At 45.3% G+C, this 20166-nt stretch overlaps 1 protein-coding gene across 3 annotated transcripts in view; it reads left to right on the top strand.

The window, feature by feature from the left end:
* Window positions 1-20166, top strand: part of LOC113919640 (high density lipoprotein binding protein) — a 70586-nt gene that overhangs the window by 735 nt on the left and 49685 nt on the right. Inside the window, exon 1 of one of the 3 annotated variants that reach the window (XM_027589096.2) lies at window positions 19473-19495. The exons of the other annotated variants lie outside the window; for them this stretch is intronic. The gene's annotated coding sequence lies outside the window, so the exon portion shown is untranslated. Of the gene's footprint in view, window positions 1-19472; window positions 19496-20166 lie in introns of those variants that run through there. 3 annotated transcript variants of the gene reach the window in all.

The raw sequence follows: 20166 nt of genomic DNA, 5'->3' as shown, positions 1-20166 counted from the left end.
CGTCGTGCGGGGAGCGTTTGTGGAAGAGCCCTCGCTGAACGTAAACTCAGTTTCCAAGACTCTGATGGGCGAGGGCATCGTGTGGGGAGCACTGGGGGGCCCCGAGAGGGCGTTGGAAGAGTGGCTAGGTCTTCGGGGCATCCGCCTCGGCAAGTGGGAGGGTTTGGGTCCCCTGCAAGTCCACAGACAAAATCTCCTGTGTGTTGTTCCCTGGGCCCTGCTTGAGGGCGCACAGGTGAGTGGACGTCCCGGTGGCTTGCAGCCCGCCTCAGGACGGTCGGTCACTGGGCCCGCAGGGATTACGGTAGGGCACGTCGCGATTCGGATTTTGTCGGCCGCCGCTGGCCGGGCTTCACCGCAGAGTAAGCTTGAGGTCGGGCTGTGGAGTCAGACCTGGGGTTGGAGACAGACGCAAACCTAGTGCTTAGGCTTAGGGTTTGATGCCTTCGACCAAGAGGCGCCCCCGAGCTAACCTCATTGAGTACGTTTGGAAGCAGCGTTGTAAAGTAGTCGAAGAGGTGTTTGGTGAAGAATGGGTCCGGTCATTGGAACTCCCAGTCCTCTGGGTCTGAAACACCAACCGTCGACCGACCTTGAGACTTGTAGGCTAGGAGAAGACGGAGCGCACCCTTCAAGTCTTGAGGGACAGCATTTGAAAGCCAGTTAAATTCTTTTCAGTGAGGATTAAACCTTCCTGTAACTTCCAGTAGTTCTGCGTGCCGGGCACTGTTGGTGGGCTCACCTCTTTTTCTCTGATCGAGTTGACCTCAGCCCCGTGGATGTACAGTGAGGGTAAGGAGAGCACTCCTGAGGCGCCGTCCGCCCACCTCCTGGGCACCTCCGGGGCCGGCCCCAGCCCGATCTCCGCCACAGCACCCTGCCCCTGGGCCAGGCTGACATTCCCAAGCCTGATGGGAGAATGTCTTCTTGAACCGCCAAGTTGTGTGTTTTTCCTTTGGTTTTCTTGTTTGGGGCTTCTGAATGACTTTGGCCTCACGACTTCACTTCTTCAGCAGCTCAGTTCAGAAACATTTATTGGGAATTGTGTGCCAGACACTCTTAAGGATTCTAGGGATGGAAAGGTAAGGAGGATGTAGACGTTTTTTCTTTTCCTTAAGCAGCTTACGGTCTAGCATGGGGGATTCACTCCTCAAATAATTAGATTACAGTGTTTTGAGCGCAGCGGTGGGAATATGTACAAAGTATGGAGATAGGGAGGAGGTGCTAATTACCTGTTGTAAAGTTTTTACAAAGAATGCGGTTCTTGAACTGGATTTAGCGGATGAGTAAGGGTTTTTACCAGAATGGGGTGCTCTAAACAGGAGGACTAGCTTATGCCAAGGGGATGCGTGACAGCCGTAGTTGGTGACACAAATGGGCAAGAAGTTGAGAATTTGGTATACTGCTAACATCTCAAATGGTGGAGGGCTTCGCTCAGGCCCTGTTCTGAAGGCCTTCATGCCCTTCCGTCAGTCCTGTCTAGGATGCTCTAACTTGGACAGGGTTTCAAGTGATTACACTGTCCACCTGGATGACTTATGAGCATTAGTCACAAGTGGATGAGATAGATTCTCCATTAATGCTTCCCAACCAAAACTTGTTTATTTACTAAAAGTGTCTGAGCAGAGAACACACTTCTTGAAGTACCAAGTGGTACTTATATCTGATGAGGCCCGTTCAGCATACCTCCATCCCGGCAGGGCTAGTGATCATAGGAAGCCTTTTTCCCTTTCCTATTAAGAAATAACTAAGCTCCTGGAGGAAACAGCACACAACTGAGTTCTTAGTTGTCAAGCTACAGTGGCAAGAGGTCCAGCATGCATACTGAAAAGTTTTTGGCCAAGTGGAAAAATAGCCAGAGAGCATCAGTGTGTCAAAATGCCTTTTCCCTTAAGTTATGAAAGCAACATAACACTCAACATTTGGAAAACAAACTCTTTTCATCTCTATGACGTTTTAAAAATTGATTACACAAGTTATTTTGTGCTCAAGTAATTGTTTTATGTTTGTTTTGTATTTCTAAAGTCAGACATTTTAGAAGTGATATCCCTAGTAGGCTGTTTTACCAGGCATCCTAAAGTTCCTCAAATACTGCTGGAGACCAGCCAGACCTGTTGTCCCAGACCTGTCTGGGCATCGTGTTGTGTTAGTCATCTTGATGCTTGCCATTAATTTAATAACAATACATTGACCATGTGTACTCTCCCTTAATACATTTTATTGGCATTCATTTGAATTTTTAAATTGAAAATTTTACTTCAAGTCAAGGTTATATCTTCAAGTAGTTTTTTAAAGGGGTAATATATGTAGAAAGGCTTGTAAGGAGACACTGAATTTCCTTCCCCAGTCATGTTTCCTCTCCTGCAGAGCACACATGTCCACCTCTTTGCCTCCAGCGCTAAACGGCACATGTGCTCTCCTGCTGCTTCCTCGCTTTCCTCCCTTGTTGTACGCCCTGTCTCCTCACTTTGACTCTGAGAATGGATGTGAAGTTTCTAGCTTTCTTTTACCACTCTGCCTTCCCCGCGCAAATACATGGCTGCCTAAAGCATGTGCACCTGTAGTTTGGTTACTCTAGTATTTAGTGTTCATGTTATGGCTCCATAGTGCTGTTCACAGCTAGGCAAATGGTGTGACGGGATTACTTTTCCTTTCCTGCATCAGGTTTTGTTTTCCCTGAAGTTCTTGTGAGTCTTGTTTTTTGTTTCGTTTTTTTGTGTATTTGTCACTAAAATTCAACCCCAAATTCACCAGTTGCCTAAATCTCTTTTGAAGAAATGGAGTCTTTTTTATCTAATGAAATTCAGTATTTTGTTAATCTCCTCTGGAATACATATCCCCTAGGCTCCCACCTGCTGGATTCTTCCTGCAGATCCCACTGCCCCCTTGTGTCGGGTCCTTGGTTTCCTGGAACCCACGTCTCCCTCTCTCTTGACTTATTACCCCTTATTGTGATGGAGTGCTTCCTTAAGGAGTTGCCTGGGGACAGATGCGGGTAGATAAAGTTTTGAGAACACGTATGTCTGAAAGTGCTTTATTTCTACCCATGTGTCTGAGTGAGAGTTAGACACCATTTTGCTCAGACTTCTGTCTTCAGGGTCATTGTTGAAGACTTCATGCGTTCTGATTCTTCAGCCTATATATGTGGCTATTTCTTCTCTGAAGCTTAAAGGACTTTTCTCCCTGCAATTCCAAAACACCCAGTGCAGTGATGTCCCTTGGAGGCTGTTTTCATCCAGTGTCTTGCCTACTCTTGAGGCCCCTTTATTTAGAAACTCCTGTTCTTTGATGCTGGTCATTTTTCTTGATTTGTTGCTTTGATTTCTTTCCATTCACTTTCTCTATGTAGAATTCAACTGTCGGACCTTCTGGATGGACACTCTGATTCTGCGTAGGTTGTCCGTTTTCTTTCTGGAAGACGTTGTTAACGTTGTTCTGGCTGAGCTGTTGAGTTGTTCTCCGTGTCCCTAAGAGTGTGCTCTTGCTCTGTTCCAGCCTTCTCACATCCTGGCTTTGTTTCATAGCTCTTGTGCCTCTCCTTATCTCTCTGAGGATGTTCCTGAGTTTTCAGGTTTTCTTTCCCTGAGGTCATGGTTTGCTTCAGGCTTTTTGTTTGTTTGGGATTTTGGCTTTCATGTCAAAGTTTTTCTCTGCTATCTGGTGATATTTTCCCACCTGCTCAAATGTCAGTAGTTGGGGCTTGCCAACTGTGGTTTTCACTGCAGATGTACCTGCCTCGGCCGTTTCCTAAGGCACCCTGTCAGCTTCTTTCTGTTTCTCAGATTCTCCACAAAAATATCTTCCAGGCTCTTGCCTGTGTCTAGGGGGCCAAATGAGGAAGAAGACTACAATTTTAGCAATATCTATGGACAGACTTAGTCCACTGTCTTCAGAGTGGTGTCTCACCCTCCGTTGTAATGGGTGTCCCCGGTCCAAAGATTCTGTTTCTCTTTCCAGGGGAAAAAAAACACAGCCTTTGACCAGGGTGTGAAAGGCACAAAACAAAAAATGTCCTTTTATAATAGTATTTTCTCCCCACTTTTCTTTTTTTTTTTTTTAAGATTTTATTTATTTATTTGAGAGAGAGAGAATGAGAGAGCACGAGAGGGAAGAGGGTCAGAGGGAGAAGCAGACTCCCCGCTGAGCAGGGAGCCCGATGCGGGGCTCGATCCCGGGACCCCAGGATCATGACCTGAGCCGAAGGCAGTCGCTTAACCAACTGAGCCACCCAGGCGCCCCTCTCCCCACTTTTCTTTCTGAGTGCCCACCAGCTGTGTTATTTTTAGCTTACAACGTGAATTTCACCTAAATTTGTAATTCTTCTGTTCTTTGCTAGTCCTTTGTAGCCCAGGTGTGGATTTTGCTTTGTCTTACACGTGTGCTGAAATGCCCTCATAGAAAAGAAGAGGTGAATAGGTCAGTCTTCATGGTCAAGAAATTTGGGGGCAGCTGGGTGGCTCAGTTGGTTAAGTGTCTGCCTTCAGCTCAGGTCATCATCCCAGCATCCTGGAATTGAGCCCCACAATGTCAGGTTCCCTGCTCAGCTGGCAGCCTGTTTCTCCCTTCCTCCCCCTCCACCATGCTCTCTTACTCTCTCTCTCTCTCTAATAATTAAATAAAATCTTAAAAAAAAAAAAAAAACCTTGGAAAGACAGCCATGATGCATTTTAAATGGAATTAAGTGTAGCAAGTGGTGAAACAGTGCATATAACATGATCCTGTTTTTATTTAAACCATGGACTAATATATCTAAGAAAAACCCTTGGATGAAACCATTTTGGAAATATTCTTGGGGGAAGAATCAGGAGGGATTGCCACTTTTTATATTGTTTTTGTTGTAGTTGTGTTTTACAGTATTTTTATGCTGAAAGTCCTATTTCTTGGTAGACTGCCACTGCAGCAGGCTTGCTACAGTGTTAGTAAAACCAGTATTCCTGTAGCCTTCACAGCCCCTTCCCATCCCACCCACACTGTGTCATGGGCGGGGGTCTTCCCAGGAATTTGAGCTGTGCCCTGAGGCCCCACCGCAGGGAGAGCAGGCCTCACCTGGAGCAAGGAGAGGCAAGAGCCAACGTTTAGTTAGCAAGGGCCGTTGAGCTATCAGTATGAATGTTTTACAGGTTAAGTGTTTTCTGAAAACACTCTCAGGTTTTCCTTTTATTTGTATGAAGTGCTATCTTTAGACATTCCTGAAGGTGGACCTTGTGGGACATGCAGCGCTGTTTGTCCCTTAGGATAGACCACCAGGCATCGGTTCATTCTGCCAGACCAGACAAAGGGTCGAGATGCTGGTACAGGAGAGAAGGTGGTCCTCGTTGGACTGGGAATCAGGAGACCTGGACTTCAGTTTGGGGCCTATTAATCAGCCTTGTGACTCAGGGTGTTTCTTGACCTGTAGGACTTTATCTCCTTCCTTTTAAAGATAAGAAAGCTGAATCTCTGAGGTTTTGCTGTTACTGTTTTTACTCCTTTGATAGCACAGAACACTTGGTCAACTCAGTTTATCAGAAATTGAGTTTTCAAGTTTGGAAGGATGGCACCTGGAGCTGATAGTCACTCATATAGCCTCCCATTTTGTGATCCATTTCAAGGATGCACAAGTGATATGAAAAGCTTTGCCTAGTAAAGCTATTTTTTTATTTTTATTTTTTTATTAGAGTGAGAGAGCACAAGCAGGGGGAGTGGCAGAGGGAGAGGGAGAAGCAGGCTCCCCACTGAGCAGAGAGCCCGACGTGGGGCTCGATCCCAGGACCCTGGGATCACGACCTGAGCCGAAGGCAGATGCTTTACTGACTGAGCCACCCAGGCGCTCTTGTCTAGTAAAGCTTTTATTCATTGATTCCCATGCAATTCCCATGCCCTTTATTTCCAGTAACTGTTCAACCAGGCGATTTTGCCCCCCAGAGAACATCTGGTGGTGTGTGGAGACAGTTTTGGTTGTCATGACTCAGGGGTGCTACTGGCATCTAATGGTTAGAGGCCAGAGGTGCTCTGCATCCTCTGGTGCCCAGGAGAGCCCATGAAAAGAATTGTCTGGTTCAAAAGGTCAGCAGTGCTGAGGTTGAGAAGCCCTGCTTTGCAGGGTCAGTCCTTAAAAGGGTTCTGGGATGTGGCTGTCACAGGCTCCATTTTTCAGTTGAGGAGAGTAGAGACTGGTTGGGTGAAGCTTCTTGCAGGAGTGGCTGATTTTGGGCTGTGTTGCCTGCACTGTTGGGGTCCTCATGTCACAGATACCAAGGAGGGTGGTGGTAATAGAAATTCCTCACGGAGCTGCTGCTCTGCAGTCTCTGGTGAAGCCGTGCGTATAAGCTCACGTGATCCTTACGGTGATACCACCGTTGATTTCAGTTCTTTCTTACGGGCAGGAGACTGAGCATGACCAAGATCTGTAATGATTTTATCCTTATTTTTGTCTTCAGTTTTAGAAGTTTCACATGTTGACAAATTTACCTAGCGGTTCATCTGTGTCTCTAGGGCCGCTCTAAAGCTTGGGGTCAGGAAGGCAATATGTCCACAGAGTCTTTCCTGAGTTTTTCCAAGAGTGGGGCCAACCAAACTTTTGGAGCGAGATAGATATTCTACTGAAATAAATACTAAAATAAATACTAAAATTGTCCTGCATCCTTTAGAATTTTGAATCTCTTTCCTTGGTTCGATCATCAAGTATTTATTTTTCACCAAGTACATATCCATCAGTAAATTTCAGGTAAGGAAGAGAACAAATTAAAGTCCCGGCCCTAAAGTCAACAAGCATGCAGGGCCCATCTCTGCAGTAACCTGCAGACAGCTGCTGTCAGTCCATCTGTGGCTGCCCTAAGGGATCAGCTTTCTTCTCAGGACTCCTACTGGACTGGTGTTTCCATCGTCCTATCACAGCAGCCCAGCACCACCATCTCCCTGATGTCATCTGGTGGACCCTGCAGGTCTCGTGGAGTAAGTCCTCTCTTGGTGTTACCTGCTCCATCCCCATCTGGATTACAGGATGAGCCATGGATAGGCTGTTGCTTGTTTTGGACCTCTGTAGTGCGGCAGAGTAAGGTGGTCATGGCAGATATATTTTGAGGGAATGAACAGGCAGGACAGTGTTGATTACTAAAATGGGAGTATTCTGGGACTTTTGGTGAACTACAACGGGCTGCTGAATCCAGAACAGCTTTCTAGACTCAGGGATATGCTGGACATAGTAATAAGCCAGTCCAGTGGTCAGATCTCAGCGAGTCGCTCTTGTGTTCTTCAGCCAACCGAGGAGCACAGCACAGCATTTAGGGGCCAGCTGCTATTTGGCCCAGTATTCTGGCATAAAGCTGCCTCCTTGTGCTTGTTTTCTATACTGTGTCCCCTTTATTAGCATTCAGTCCTTTGTATGATCTTCTCACATGTTGCCTTAGGTGTGTGGATTGAGCTGGAGACCACGTTTATGAAGCGAGTGGTAATTCCTGGCCTTGCTGTGCTGGGTGAGAGCGACCTCACGAATGCTACTCGGCTCTCTCACCACTCACAAGCAGGACACACTGTCTTCCGAGCAGTAGGCTTCATGATGCAGTGCAGGCTGGACCAGTGCTACTTTAGGTTTCTTTCTGGAGAGGGGAAATAACTTCAGCCAGGTGCATTCAGGTGTTCTCATCTCTGCCGTGGAAACTATTGTGCTCTTCGAGGAGGTTCTACGCTATGAACTTGCTGGTGTTAGGCCTGCATGTCACCAGGCCTGGGCGGCCGCAGTTAAATAAATGCAACCGGGAGGGAGGGCACTGTGAGCCAAAAATCTTTCTGACTCTACTGAGGGTCAGGCACAGGAGGGCATGGTGGCTGAGTTCCCCTGATCCCTGGTTTGGAGGCATCCTGCAAACCTCTGGGTGTGTGTGTTTCCTGGGGGAGGGAACACAGTCTTTTCGCAAGTGCCTTGATGGCAGCAACCTGCATGGCAACCGCTCCCAGCCTACCAGGAGGTTTACATCTGGAGGCTCTGGGGAGAGCCGGACTCCTAAAGAGGTTGCCACAACAAATAGCCGTAGGGGAAATGGCGAGGCTAGAGAGAACATCCTTATCCCCAAAAGGACCAGACTCCTTAGAACAGGTAAAGGTGCAAGGGAGAAAGGAAACAACAATAGACGTGTAGAATTAGAAGAAATAATTTTGGAAAGGGGTTGTGTATTTGGCTTTGTTTTGCTGTTTTTATTTATTTTTATTTTTTGAAAGATTTTATTTATTTGAGAGGGAGAGAATGAGAGACAGAGAGCACGAGAGGGAAGAGGGTCAGAGGGAGAAGCCGACTCCTTGCTGAGCAGGGAGCCGGATGCGGGACTCCATCCCGGGACTCCAGGATCATGACCTGAGCTGAAGGCAGTCGCTTAACCAACTGAGCCACCCAGGCGCCCTGTTTCGCTGTTTTAAAATTTTGGCTGAGGTGAGTGACTCGTGGCAAAGTGTTTCTGCTTCTCAGGGCTCCCTCAATAGAAAATGTGTGGTTTCTGATTCCTCGTTATATAGAGTTGAAAACTTTTGGACCTCTCCTTAACTCTTTCTTTAGAAATTAAAAAAGAAAAAGTGTGAACTTTTCCACCTTTCTGTTCTGACAGTCGTGAACCATGTTACTTGATGGTGCCCGTAACTCACAGACGGCCCTGGAGTGTGTCTGAGGGGGACTTTCAAGTTCACCTTTCTCTCACTTTGCGTCCTTCATGGTGGAGATAGTGTGCTACCTCCTGGGTGCCACATATCAGGTGATGACACGTGTGGGCATTTGCCAGCTGTTGTGGACAAACTCAGATACATGTGTTGCTCTTCATTTCACTTTTATGTGATATGCTTTCTAATTTTATTAGTACTTAGCTCATTTGAAAATATCTTTCAAATGGAATTGTGAATTATATGTACTGTTTTGACTTTTTTTGATAAGTAGAAGATTAGATGGGTGGTCCTATAGTACTGGCCTCCAGAAGTGTGTGTGAGAATGATTTGAGGAATACATTTTTTTTTTTTTTGAAACAAGGCTTCTGTTTTGATACATTTGCTTATGCTTGGAGCTGACTCGCCAGCCCACGAGACCAAAGTTCTGGGACCAAAGTTCTGGGTAGCGTTCATTGCCCGCCACGGCAGTGAGCTCAGCGGTGCTGCCAGGCTGCCGGTGCACAGGGCCCCCTTGGCTCCCAGCGCTCAGTGTGGCGGTGTCTGGGACATGCAGACAGGAGCCAGCTGCAGCCAGGGGGACCCATTGGGCTTGGTGCTGTCAGGGTCCGTCCTTGGTTTATACAGGTGCTGGAGATGATCACCATGTCCCCTTGAGACTGGTAAGTGCAATTTTTCTCTGGAAGATTGGGCAAACAGAGAAAAAGATGGTGTTACTTGGGGAGTGTCAACAGTTGATCTGTAAAAGCATGGGTTGGCTCTCCTTTGACCAGAAAGGTCTTTCCTAATGTCGGTCTCACCTTCTTGTCCTTGGTTGGCTGGGGCTTTGGGTTCCTTCCACTGCTGAGGATGCTGCTGAGCCAGAGACAGTGTGTAACCAACCTCCAGCCCTTCCATTTCTTTCGAATGTGGACTTGGTTTCAGATTGTGCTGGTAGTTTTAGGACTAAATCTTCAAGGAGGAAATGGCCTGTGAAGGACTCAGTGGTAACAGGTGGGGCTTTCTCTTCCATCTGATCTCACAGGACTGGACTTATAATTAAGCGTCTGCTGTCAGTCGGGCATAGGGCTTTATGGAAGGCTGTTTTCATTTTAACCTCTTTAGCACTGATTTGGTATGCATTAAGAGGCTTCTTACAAGAATATTTTAATTCCAGAATGTACTTTTTGTCTGTCTTCTTATGTCCTCACCTCATCCTGAAGTGGGGGGGGGGGCGGGGGCGTGTGTGTGCTTTCTGCTCTTTTGAGCCAGTGCTAATTGACATGGTCACTCTCCTCACCCAGCCTAGATACACGTACCTATATCAACATAGGCTCGCTGCTTCCTGTTTTATTGGGTGCACCCTCCTCTGGTATCATCATTTATTGTAATGTTCACAGTGACCAGCAAGAGCCCCCTTAAAGCTGGCTCCTCTGTCCTTCTGATGCATCCCCCTTATTCATTTAGAACATCTTGCTTTTTGATACAGCAAGACACTGGGCTTTTCGTGTACTTTCCCTGTCCTTTCAAAGAGGTCTGATTCCTTTTGATGGCAGGTGGTCCTAAGAGAAGCAGAGTCTGGACACCGGGGAGCTTGTTGTTGAAGTGTTCCTGACCCAGGACCTCCTGTGGTATGGACACGTCGCTACATAGTTGCCACTTGCTCACTGATGCTGCTGTGAGCTTCTTTCACGGGTTACACCTATGCCTTCTTCATTCTTCTGCAGGTACTTCTGGAGAAGTAGCTTCTTTGAAGCGTGATCGCTGAATAGGATTGTATGTCTGTTATTGGTGATGTGTTTTTAAATTGCCTTCTAGTTTTACATGTCCTCAGTAGTTCCTGTTTTTCCTCACCATTTTGCACCAGTTTTTTCATCTTTGTTGATCTCATGAAGTAAGGGTTGAGTGAAGATGAACATCCTTTCATGTTTATGTGCAGTTTGTGTTAATTTTCTTTATTTTCTTTATTTATTGGACAGAGAGAGAGAGGGAACACAATCGGGGGGAGTGGGAGAGGGAGAAGCAGGCTTCCCGCGGAGCAGGGAGCCTGATGCGGGGCTTGATCCCAGGACCCTGGGATCATGACCTGAGCCGAAGGCAGACGCTTAACGACTGAGCCACCCAGCGCCCCAGTTTGTGTTAATTTTCTATGAACTATGTGATCACATGTCCTAGCCTATTGAGTTGTTTGCCAGACAGAGAAAAATTCTTATTTGTATCCCAATTTCTATATTAGATAGTCTATGCTTGTGTTAAATTCTTAACCTCTTATCAGGGTCAAATGAGTCAATACCTTCCTTGGTGGTGTCTACAGTCTGTATCCTCAGGAGGCTTTTGCATCCCCAAATCACAGGTTTTTCTCCTCAATCTTGATTTTTTTTTAAATCAAGCTTGATTTTTTTACTTTCAGATCTTTAATCCAGTTGGAATTTATTTTAGAGTGTGGTGTGAGGCAGGGATCAATTTTTATTTTTTTTCCAAAAGGGAAATTTGTTATTGGCTCACTTCTGTTTGTTTCTATCCTTCCTTACTAATTGGAAAGGGCGCTTATGTCAAATGATAAACTCCTAGATATTCATCAGTCTGTTTTGTTCATGCTTTTTCCTCCCCTTAGCGAGTACCAAGTCTAGTTACTATAGCTTTGTAGTGTGTTTTGCTTATTTTAGGTGAATCCGAACTCTTTTTTTTTTTATAGGCCAAATAGTCTAGGCAGATTTTATTTTTAGGTGAATCTGGGAAATTTTTTTATCATTTAAAAAAAAAACCCTACTGGGATGTTGGGTTAGTTTCCTAGGGCTGCTCTAATAAATTGACCTTCAAACAACGGAAATTTATTCTCTCACAGTTCTGGAGGCTAGAAATCTGGCAGGGCCACGCACACCCTCTGTGGCCTCTGGGAGAGAAACCATTCTTTGCCTCTTCTGGTTTTTGGTGGCTCCCCCCACACTCCTTGGCTTGTGGCCACATCACTCCAGCCTCTGCCTCCATCTTCATACAGTTTCCTGCCCTGTGTGATGTCTCTTTGCCATCCATATGTGCTTTGTGATACTGACGTCCTGAACTTACCTTCCGTTTTCCTAGCTTTTCATTATAATAGAGGGACTTCTAGACAGATGGTCTTCTGCAAATAGTGGCATTTGTGTCTTTGCTTAATTATGTCTTCTCCGGTTGCATGTTTGACAGTCTGGGTCAACAGTGGACATCTTTGCCGTTTTGTTACTTATGTTAATAGGATACTTTCAGATTTACTCTAAATAGGATGTATTTTACTTCTGGGAAATATCCTTCATGTAGCCATTTTCTTCTGTTCCTGCTGTTAAATTCCATAGGAAACAAGGACTGCATATTGACTTTCCTCATTCTTTGGGGTTTTTTTTTTTTAAGGTTTTATTTATTTATTTGAGAGGGAGAGAGAGAGGGAGAAGCAGACTCTGCCCAGCAGGGAGTCCGAAGCAGAGCTCGGTCCCAGGGCCCTAAGATGGGGACCTGAGCCGAAGGCAGATGCCTGACCGAGCCACTTGGTCACCCCTCTTTTGGGTAGGTGTAAAGGGCCTCTATCAGTCATTAGTTTATTTGTCCTATAAATTGAGATGCATACATTTCCTTTTTTTTTTTTTTTTAAGATTTTATTTATTTATTTGATAGAGACACAGTGAGAGGGAACACAAGCAGGGGGAGTGGGAGAGGGAGAAGCAGGCTTCCTGCTGAGCAGGGAGCCTGATGCGGGGCTCCATCCCAGGACCCTGGGATCCTGACCTGAGCCGAAGGCAGATGCTTAACGACGGAGCCACCCAGGCGCCCCGAGATGCATACATTTCCTAATATTGAATCCTTACTGCATGCCTAGAACAGACCGTACCTAGTCATGGTGTCTTACTCTATAAATTAAATGCTGGATTTATTGGTTTGGTGTTTTGTTTAAAACTTGCCACGTTTGGGGCGCCTGTGTAGCACAGTTGGTTAAGCGTTGGAGTCTTGATTTCTGCTCAGGTCGTGATCTCAGGGTTGTGAGATGGAGCCCTCATTGGGCTTTGTGCTGATCGTGGAGCCTGCCTGAGATTCTCTCCCTCTTCCTCTGCCCCTCGCTGCCCCCCACACACACTTATATTCTCTCTCCCCCTCGAAAAAAACAAAAAACAAAAAAACACAAATAAAACTTTCCATGTTTGTAAACTGGTTTGCAGTGAAGAATCACTTTTCTCTGCAGCACCCACTCATTGTTTGGGGAAGCAAACAGAGCCTTGATTTGCCTCTGGGGACCACCCTTTCCACCAGTACAAACTGTGTGTTTTGGATGAAATGGCCCAGCTGCATGGGTAGACCCTGATTGGCTATGGCTAATAGACATATCCCATTTCCTTGGTCTCTTGACTACAGTGATCAGTCCCTGGGTGGGCTTAGAACCCAATTAATGCCAGTGAGATACAAAAATAATTTGTGAGGGCCCCATGGGGCAAAGAAGCTCTTACTTCCTTGGGAACTACCAGAAGATACAATTACTGCCATTTGTAGGGGTTCTTCAAAACCGAGCAAGGATAGTATTGTATCATTGTGAGTTTGTGTTCTTTGTCAGACTAGAAGGAGTTAATGGCTCTTTAATTGCTCTTTTCTTAGAAACTGATTTGGGCTTTGATCTAATCACCTATTTTTTGTTTTTGTTTCTCTTTTTTTTTTTATAACAAAGATTTTATCTCCTTGTCAGAGAGAGAGCGCCGGCGCACAAGCAGGCGGAGCGGCAGGCAGAGGAGAGAGAAGCAGGCTCCCGCTGAGCAAGGAGCCCATTGGGGGACTCCATCCCAGGACCTCGGGATCATGACCTGAGCCAAAGCCAGACACTTAACCGACTGAGCCACCCAGGCGTCCCTTGTTCTTGTTTTCTATCTCACCAATTCTTCTTTTCTTAAATTTTATTTTTATTTTTTTTTTTAATTAGGCTCCATTCTGGGCATGGAGCCCAACATGGGGCTTGAACTCAAGACCCTGAGATGGAAACCTGAGCTAAGATCAAGAGTCGGACAGTTAACCAGTTGAGCCACCCAGGCACCCCTCAACAATTGTTCTTTTATTACTTCTACTTTCTTTGATTTTCTCTTTCCATTTGACTTGAATGCTTTAGCTCACTTATCTTCACTCTTTTCTTATAATAAAATTTAAAAGTTTGATTCTCCCTCTGAGTGCAGCTTTGGCAGCATCCTTATAGATTTTGACAAGGAGTTCTCTTTGATCCTTTTTTTAAAAGGCTTTTACTAAGAAAATGTGCACAGATACCCCAAAATAGAAGAGAAACCAGCTTTAACAATTGTCACATTTTGCCATTTTGGTTTTGTCTTTCTCTGCCCTTCCCAAACTTTTTTAGTTTTGAGTATTTTCTTTTAAGCAAATCTCAGATTACCTGTCACTTGTAAATACTTGAGCATGTATCTTTAGTAGGGGAGGGTTTAAAGAAACCATACCTGACAGAATTAACTCTATGTTATTAATATTGTCCAATATCTATTCTGTGTTTAGTTTTCATCAAAGGTCATATAAGGTTTATTTGAATCAAAACCGAAGAGGGTCTCTTCCACACTGCATTTAGTTGATGCTGCTTTTGTCTCTCTCTTTTTTTTTTTTTTTTTTGAGCATGTGCAAGCAGATGGGGGCAGGGAACAGAGGGAGAATGTTAAGCAGACTCCCAGCTGAGCACCGAGACCCATGTGAGCCCAACTCAACAAAGCAAATTGCAGCTCAGGCTTAATCGATTTCATGACCCTGAGATCATGACTTGAGCTGAAATCAAGAGTTGGACACTTAACCCACTGAGCCACCTAGGCGCGCCCCCTCTTTTGTCTCTTTTAAAATCTGTAACAATTTTTTTCCTTCTCTTTTTTTAATGCCATTTATTTATGAAAGCTATAGGGCCGTTGGTGCTGTGGAATTCCCCACATTCTGGGTTGGGTTGATTGTATCGTATGTAGTGCATTTCTGTGATCCTCATATTTCCCATGAACTTATATGTCTAAATGTTTAATTTGTTCCAGGTTTGGTTTTTTTGTTTTTTTCAGGGCTGTGTGGAGTGGGAGGTGTAGAGGTGGTGTCAAGAATATATCCTGGGGCGCCTGGGTGGCTCAGTTGGTTAGGCGGCTGCCTTCGGGTCAGGTCATGATCCTGGAGTCCTGGGATCGAGTCCCACATTGGGCTCCCTGCTCAGCGGGGAGTCTGCTTCTCCCTCTGACCCTCTTCCCTCTTGTGCTCTCTATCTCTCATTCTCTCTCACTCAAATAAATAAATAAAATCTTTAAAAATATATATAAAAAAATATATCCTGGATTGTGCCGTGTACCGTATTGCAGTATACCAGGAGGCATGATGTGTGGCTGTCATTTTGTGATGTTACAGTGATCAAAGGGTACGGTGTCAGCAGGCTGACCATTCCTTATAGGAGCTATCAGCCAGTCATCTAATGGGTTTCATAGCCATTTTGCTTGTATCCATTTCATTGGTGTCTTAGTATTCTTTTGTTGCTATAATAAATTACCACAGACTTGGCTGAAGTCGGTCCCTCTGGGGTAAGTCATGGTGTCAGCAGGGTCTAATTCTGGAGGCTCTAGGAGAGAATCCATTTCTTGCCTTTGCCAGCTTCTTGAGGCTGCCTGCATTTCTTGTGACCCCTCCCTCCATCTTTAAAGTACGCAGTTTTGATGTTACTTGTGATTACATTTAGGTCCCACCTGTATAATCCAAGATAATCGCCCCATCTCAGTATTCTTAATTCCTCTGTAACTTTCACAGGCTCCAGGAATAATGACCTGAGTATCTTTGGGGACAGTGAGTTAGTGTACAATTGGCAATTGCAAAATGAAGAATTTTCTGTTTTGTTTTGTTTTAATTAGTACAAGTGGGGAGAGGCAGAGGGAGAGGAGAGAGAATCTGCAGCGACTCCATGCTGAGCGCGAAGCCCGATGCAGGGCTCGATCCCACAACTGTGAGATCATGACCTGAGCTGAAACCAAGACTCAGATGCTTAACCAACTGAGCCACAGGTGCCCAAGAATTTTCTGTTTCTGTGTCTACATTTATTAGTTGATTCTCCTGTGAAGAAGGTTTCCCTTCTCAGTTCTGATTACCCTGAAGTGCGGCTCCTCCTTTCCTTTAATTGTCCAGAATGCACTGGGACTAGCTGCTTCCAAAGTGACAATGCATTTTTGTGGCTTTTTTCCCTCGTAGTATTATCAACTTATGGGTATGTATATAATTTGTGTTTTGGCCCATTTAAGCCATTTTTTGAGGCTCGTATTGTTTCCCCAAGTTGGCTTCTGTATTCTTTGGACATGACCCATCTGTCTGTGACTCCTTCCTTTCTGCCACAGCAAGATGTCCCACCTTGTCCATATTCTGCTCAACATCTGAGATTAGCCATTTTTCTGAGGATCCTGGTTCCTTTTAGTGGCAAATGATGTTTGGATGCCACAGCCCATGTGCTAGGTAGGGATGCTCACTGCCACTGTTGTTGTGTTAAACACAGATAAGTCAGTTGTTTTACCAGCAAAAATGGATTTATTCAAGAACAACAGAATTGCAATTCTGGACATGCAAGCTATGGCAAAATGGTAGGCAAGTCCAACAAAGAAGAGGAACTTTATTTTATAAAGAAGGAGGAGGAAGTTGGGAGAGGTTGTTTTGAAGGAATGTCCATTGGAGAGAAGCAGGAGTTGGGGATTCAGGGTGTCAGGTCCTCGTTGGCTTAGTTGCGGGGGTGGTCGATTTCTCCTAGGAGATGCAGTGTATGTCCTTCCCTGTCGGGGTCTGTAAGAGACAATGCTTCCTGTAATCGACATTGAGTGGTGTCGCTCCCCCTGTTGTCCTCCCCATTCCAGTTTAGTGAGGTTTCCCTTTATTAATGTTCAGTTTCTCATAGTAGACAGACTTGGGAAATAATCATGAATACGGACATTTCCAGTTCAAATAAATATTCAAATAAATACATGATTTTTACTTCAATGTGTATCTTATGCCAAAAATCGTGGTTCTTAAGGATGTTAACTTGATTACCTGATTACCTAAATGTTACCATTTAACATTTTTAGAATAACAATGTTAACATTATCAGGATATATCCATCACTTGGAATATGCTGTCAATTTTTTTTTTTTTGAGATTGTATTTATTTATTTATTTATTTATTTTTTAAAGATTTTATTTATTTATTTGAGAGAGAGAGAATGAGAGATAGAGAGCATGAGAGGGAAGAGGGTCAGAGGGAGAAGCAGACTCCCTGCTGAGCAGGGAGCCCGATATGGGACTCGATCCCGGGACTCCAGGATCATGACCTGAGCCGAAGGCAGTTGCTTAACCAACTGAGCCACCCAGGCGCCCAGATTGTATTTATTTTTGACAGAAAGAGTGTACAAGCAGGGGAAGCAGCAGGCAGAGGGAGAGGGAGAAGCAGGCTTCCCTGTTCAGCAGGGAGCCAGATGTGGGGCTGGATCCCAGGACGCTGGGGTCATGACCTGAGCTGAAGGCAGATGCTAAACTGTCTAAGCCACGCAGGCGCCCCTATGCTTTCAAATTATTGTGTTTTAGTTACCTTTTCTCTGATGTTTATGCCACTAATGTGACATTGTTAGATTTGTTTCAGTTTTTTAGTGAATTTTTTATTGAAGTATAACAAACAGAGAGAGCGATGCAAGTCTTTAGTGTATATGGATCAATGCATTATCACTAAATGAACCCATCCATAGAACCAGCATCCAGATGAAGAAACAGGATATATTTTATTTCTAGAGTTTGTACTTCTCTGATTTATATGGTACTAGAAAAACTGTGAAGGGTGGTGTATTCAGATGGATGTGGCTTCCATCGTTTCCGCCTCCCTTCTAGTGTGTGTGTGTGTGTGTGTGTGTGTGTGTGTGTGTAGACACACCGTATTTCTGATTCTTAGGGGAAGGTTCCATCGTTTCCGCCTCCCTTCTAGTGTGTGTGTGTGTGTGTGTGTGTGTAGACACACCGTATTTCTGATTCTTAGGGGAAGGTGGCATACTCTGCACCTGCAGTCCTCTGTTGCCTTTGTTATTAACTGGAGACCACACTTACTAGTGGGTGGAAATCTCTCCCATGCTTTTTTATGCTGCATGTTATTTCAATTGCATGGATATAGCGTGATTTCTTCAGTCTGCCTCCTCCTTAATGAAGGTGTGGTTGTTTCCAGACTTTGTTACCTTTTTATTTCTTACTGTTTCTGCTACTACCCTTCTGTGTAATGAGTCCTTCCTTCACACAATAGGTAGAATCCATTCGAAGTTAGCTGTCTGATGGTCTGCTTGGAGTTGGCCTCAGTGGGTACTCCTGAGTCTGGGGCTGCCATGCTGATCTGGACCCTGCTGCCCTCCTGCTTCTTACCCTTGGCTCTCTGGGGAGCCATAAACAGGTTGTCTTTGCCCTATATCCCTCTTTGGTTAGTGCCGGTTTTCTAATAGTGGGGCAAGCGTTTGTTGTTGCCCTGCCCACCTTTCTCTTGTGACAAGTGAAATATCTCAGTTGCTGCTCCCCAGATGCTCTGGCAGCATGATGGCCTGCTCTGAGTCCAGGATGAAGAGTAAAATATATCTGCTTTGGTCCTTATGTTGGACTTGTAGTAGTGCATCTTTATGTTGAATTAGTTAGTTCTTTGGGGGAACAGCTACACCAGCAATTCTTTAAATCTAAAAGTGAAGTTCACTCCCTAGAGCAGACTCAGAAAGACAGTACTGGAAGAGATAGTGGAGTCCCACCTCCTCATATGACAAATGGGGAAACAGGCCAAGTGAAGAGATGTGACATGACCAGTGTCACCAAGCAGGTGACACAGTTCGAGTGTCTGCCGGGGCTTAATACCCTGGATGGGAGAATCCGAAGACTTGATTTTTCTGATGTTTGTTTCTTTATAGAGAAGCATTACGTTCACATTTGGATAGGACTGGTTCCAGTTCCTAGGTATTTCTACCCATGGCTTGAGTAACTGTGTATCTGTAGCATAATGTTTTCTAAGTACAAGCTAAAAGTCTAGGTCACAGACCTTTCCTGTGTAAATTGTAGGAAGAAAAAACATTTTTCAAGTATAAGTTGTTGCCCTTAGAATTATTTTGTTTCTTAGAGTTTTATGGGATTTATAGTCAGAAGATCAAAAGTATTTTTTTAATTGTAGGGCTGAGGGGGTCATTGCCAGAGCCGTCCTCTACGGGTGTTTGGTCCCGGTCCCGCCCTTGCTGTCCTCTTCCCACACTGCCTTCCCCTGAGGCGGGACTTGCTGTGGGCCCCGGCTGTTGCTGCTTTGACACCTGTTACCATGGCATTCAGAGGCACAGATGAGCCAAGGGTCACAGGATCCATTTCCACCTGGAAGCAGTGGTTGGCTTAGACCATGAGGAGTGGTCTAAGCAAGTGGTTGCCACGTGCCTCTGTCCCTGGTGAGAGCAGCTGGGCCCAGTTTGTTGAGCGCAAGTCCCGTGAGGGTTGCTCACTCTCGGGGGCGTTTTTCTTTATGCTGAGGTGAGACGTGTCTCCGGAGTCTCTTCCTGTCCCTCACTTTTCCTAGCTGTGCGTGCTGGGAGCTGGGCAGAACTCACCCCTTCTGTACTGCTCTCCAGATACGTGAACACAGTCTTGGGTAGCTTCCAATTCCCAGGGGCTTTAAAGGGCTTGTGTAAGTCCTCGTCTCTGTCATCAGCAGTCCCTCCCAGGGAAATGAACAACAAAGATGCCTTAATTCAGACCTCTTGCCAATACCAGGGTCTAATAAAACAGTGAAGAAAGTAATTCTTGTAACCCTGCCTTTTGCTGATTTGTAGTAGCAAATGCTGCTTAATAGTACCGCTTTGTTTCCCTCTCTAAACAGAAGTATCCACGGAAGAAGTAAGGAGCATCCACGGAAAAAGTAAGGAGCATCATATAATACAGAGCTCTCCCTCTCCTGCAGCTGACTCCCAGGAGCACTTAGCCTATGTCTATCAGTAATTTCTTAAACCTATTAAAACACGCCTTTTTTTTGGTGTATAAGAAATAAATGCTGGGGGCGTCTGGGTGGCTCGGTCGTTAAGCGTCTGCCTTCGGCTCGGGTCATGATCCCAGGGTCCTGGGATCAAGCCCCGCATCGGGCTTCTTGCTCCGCAGGAAGCCTGCTTCTCCCTCTCCCTCTCCCCCTGCTTGTGTTCCCTCTCTCACTGTGTCTCTCTCTGTCAAATAAATAAATAAAACCTTAAAAAAATACATGTATATGCTGCTTTTAGATGTGCTCACCTCCCAACTGAATACAATTGCTACTTTTTCAAGTCCTTCGGAACAGTCCCCCCTCCTTTACCCAGCTTCAAATGCTGGTGTTTCCTGGTGCTTGGCTCTGTGCTCCCTGTTTTTCTATTCTCGGTGGCTTGGATATCCTACAAGTAGCAGATCATAGATAGTTTATGCACATACAGACGTGTTTCTCTAACACAGCTGGCTATATATTGATGTACCCTTGCTCGTGAGTTGACAGGACACTGGCTGTATGGTTGAGGGAGGGACACTCATTCACCCCCAATCACGGGTCCAGGGCTGAGACCTTGTCTC

Source organism: Zalophus californianus, chromosome 3, assembly GCF_009762305.2.
Source record: "Zalophus californianus isolate mZalCal1 chromosome 3, mZalCal1.pri.v2, whole genome shotgun sequence".
Taxonomy (NCBI): domain Eukaryota; kingdom Metazoa; phylum Chordata; class Mammalia; order Carnivora; family Otariidae; genus Zalophus; species Zalophus californianus.
This window is presented reverse-complemented; position numbering and strand designations above follow the sequence as displayed.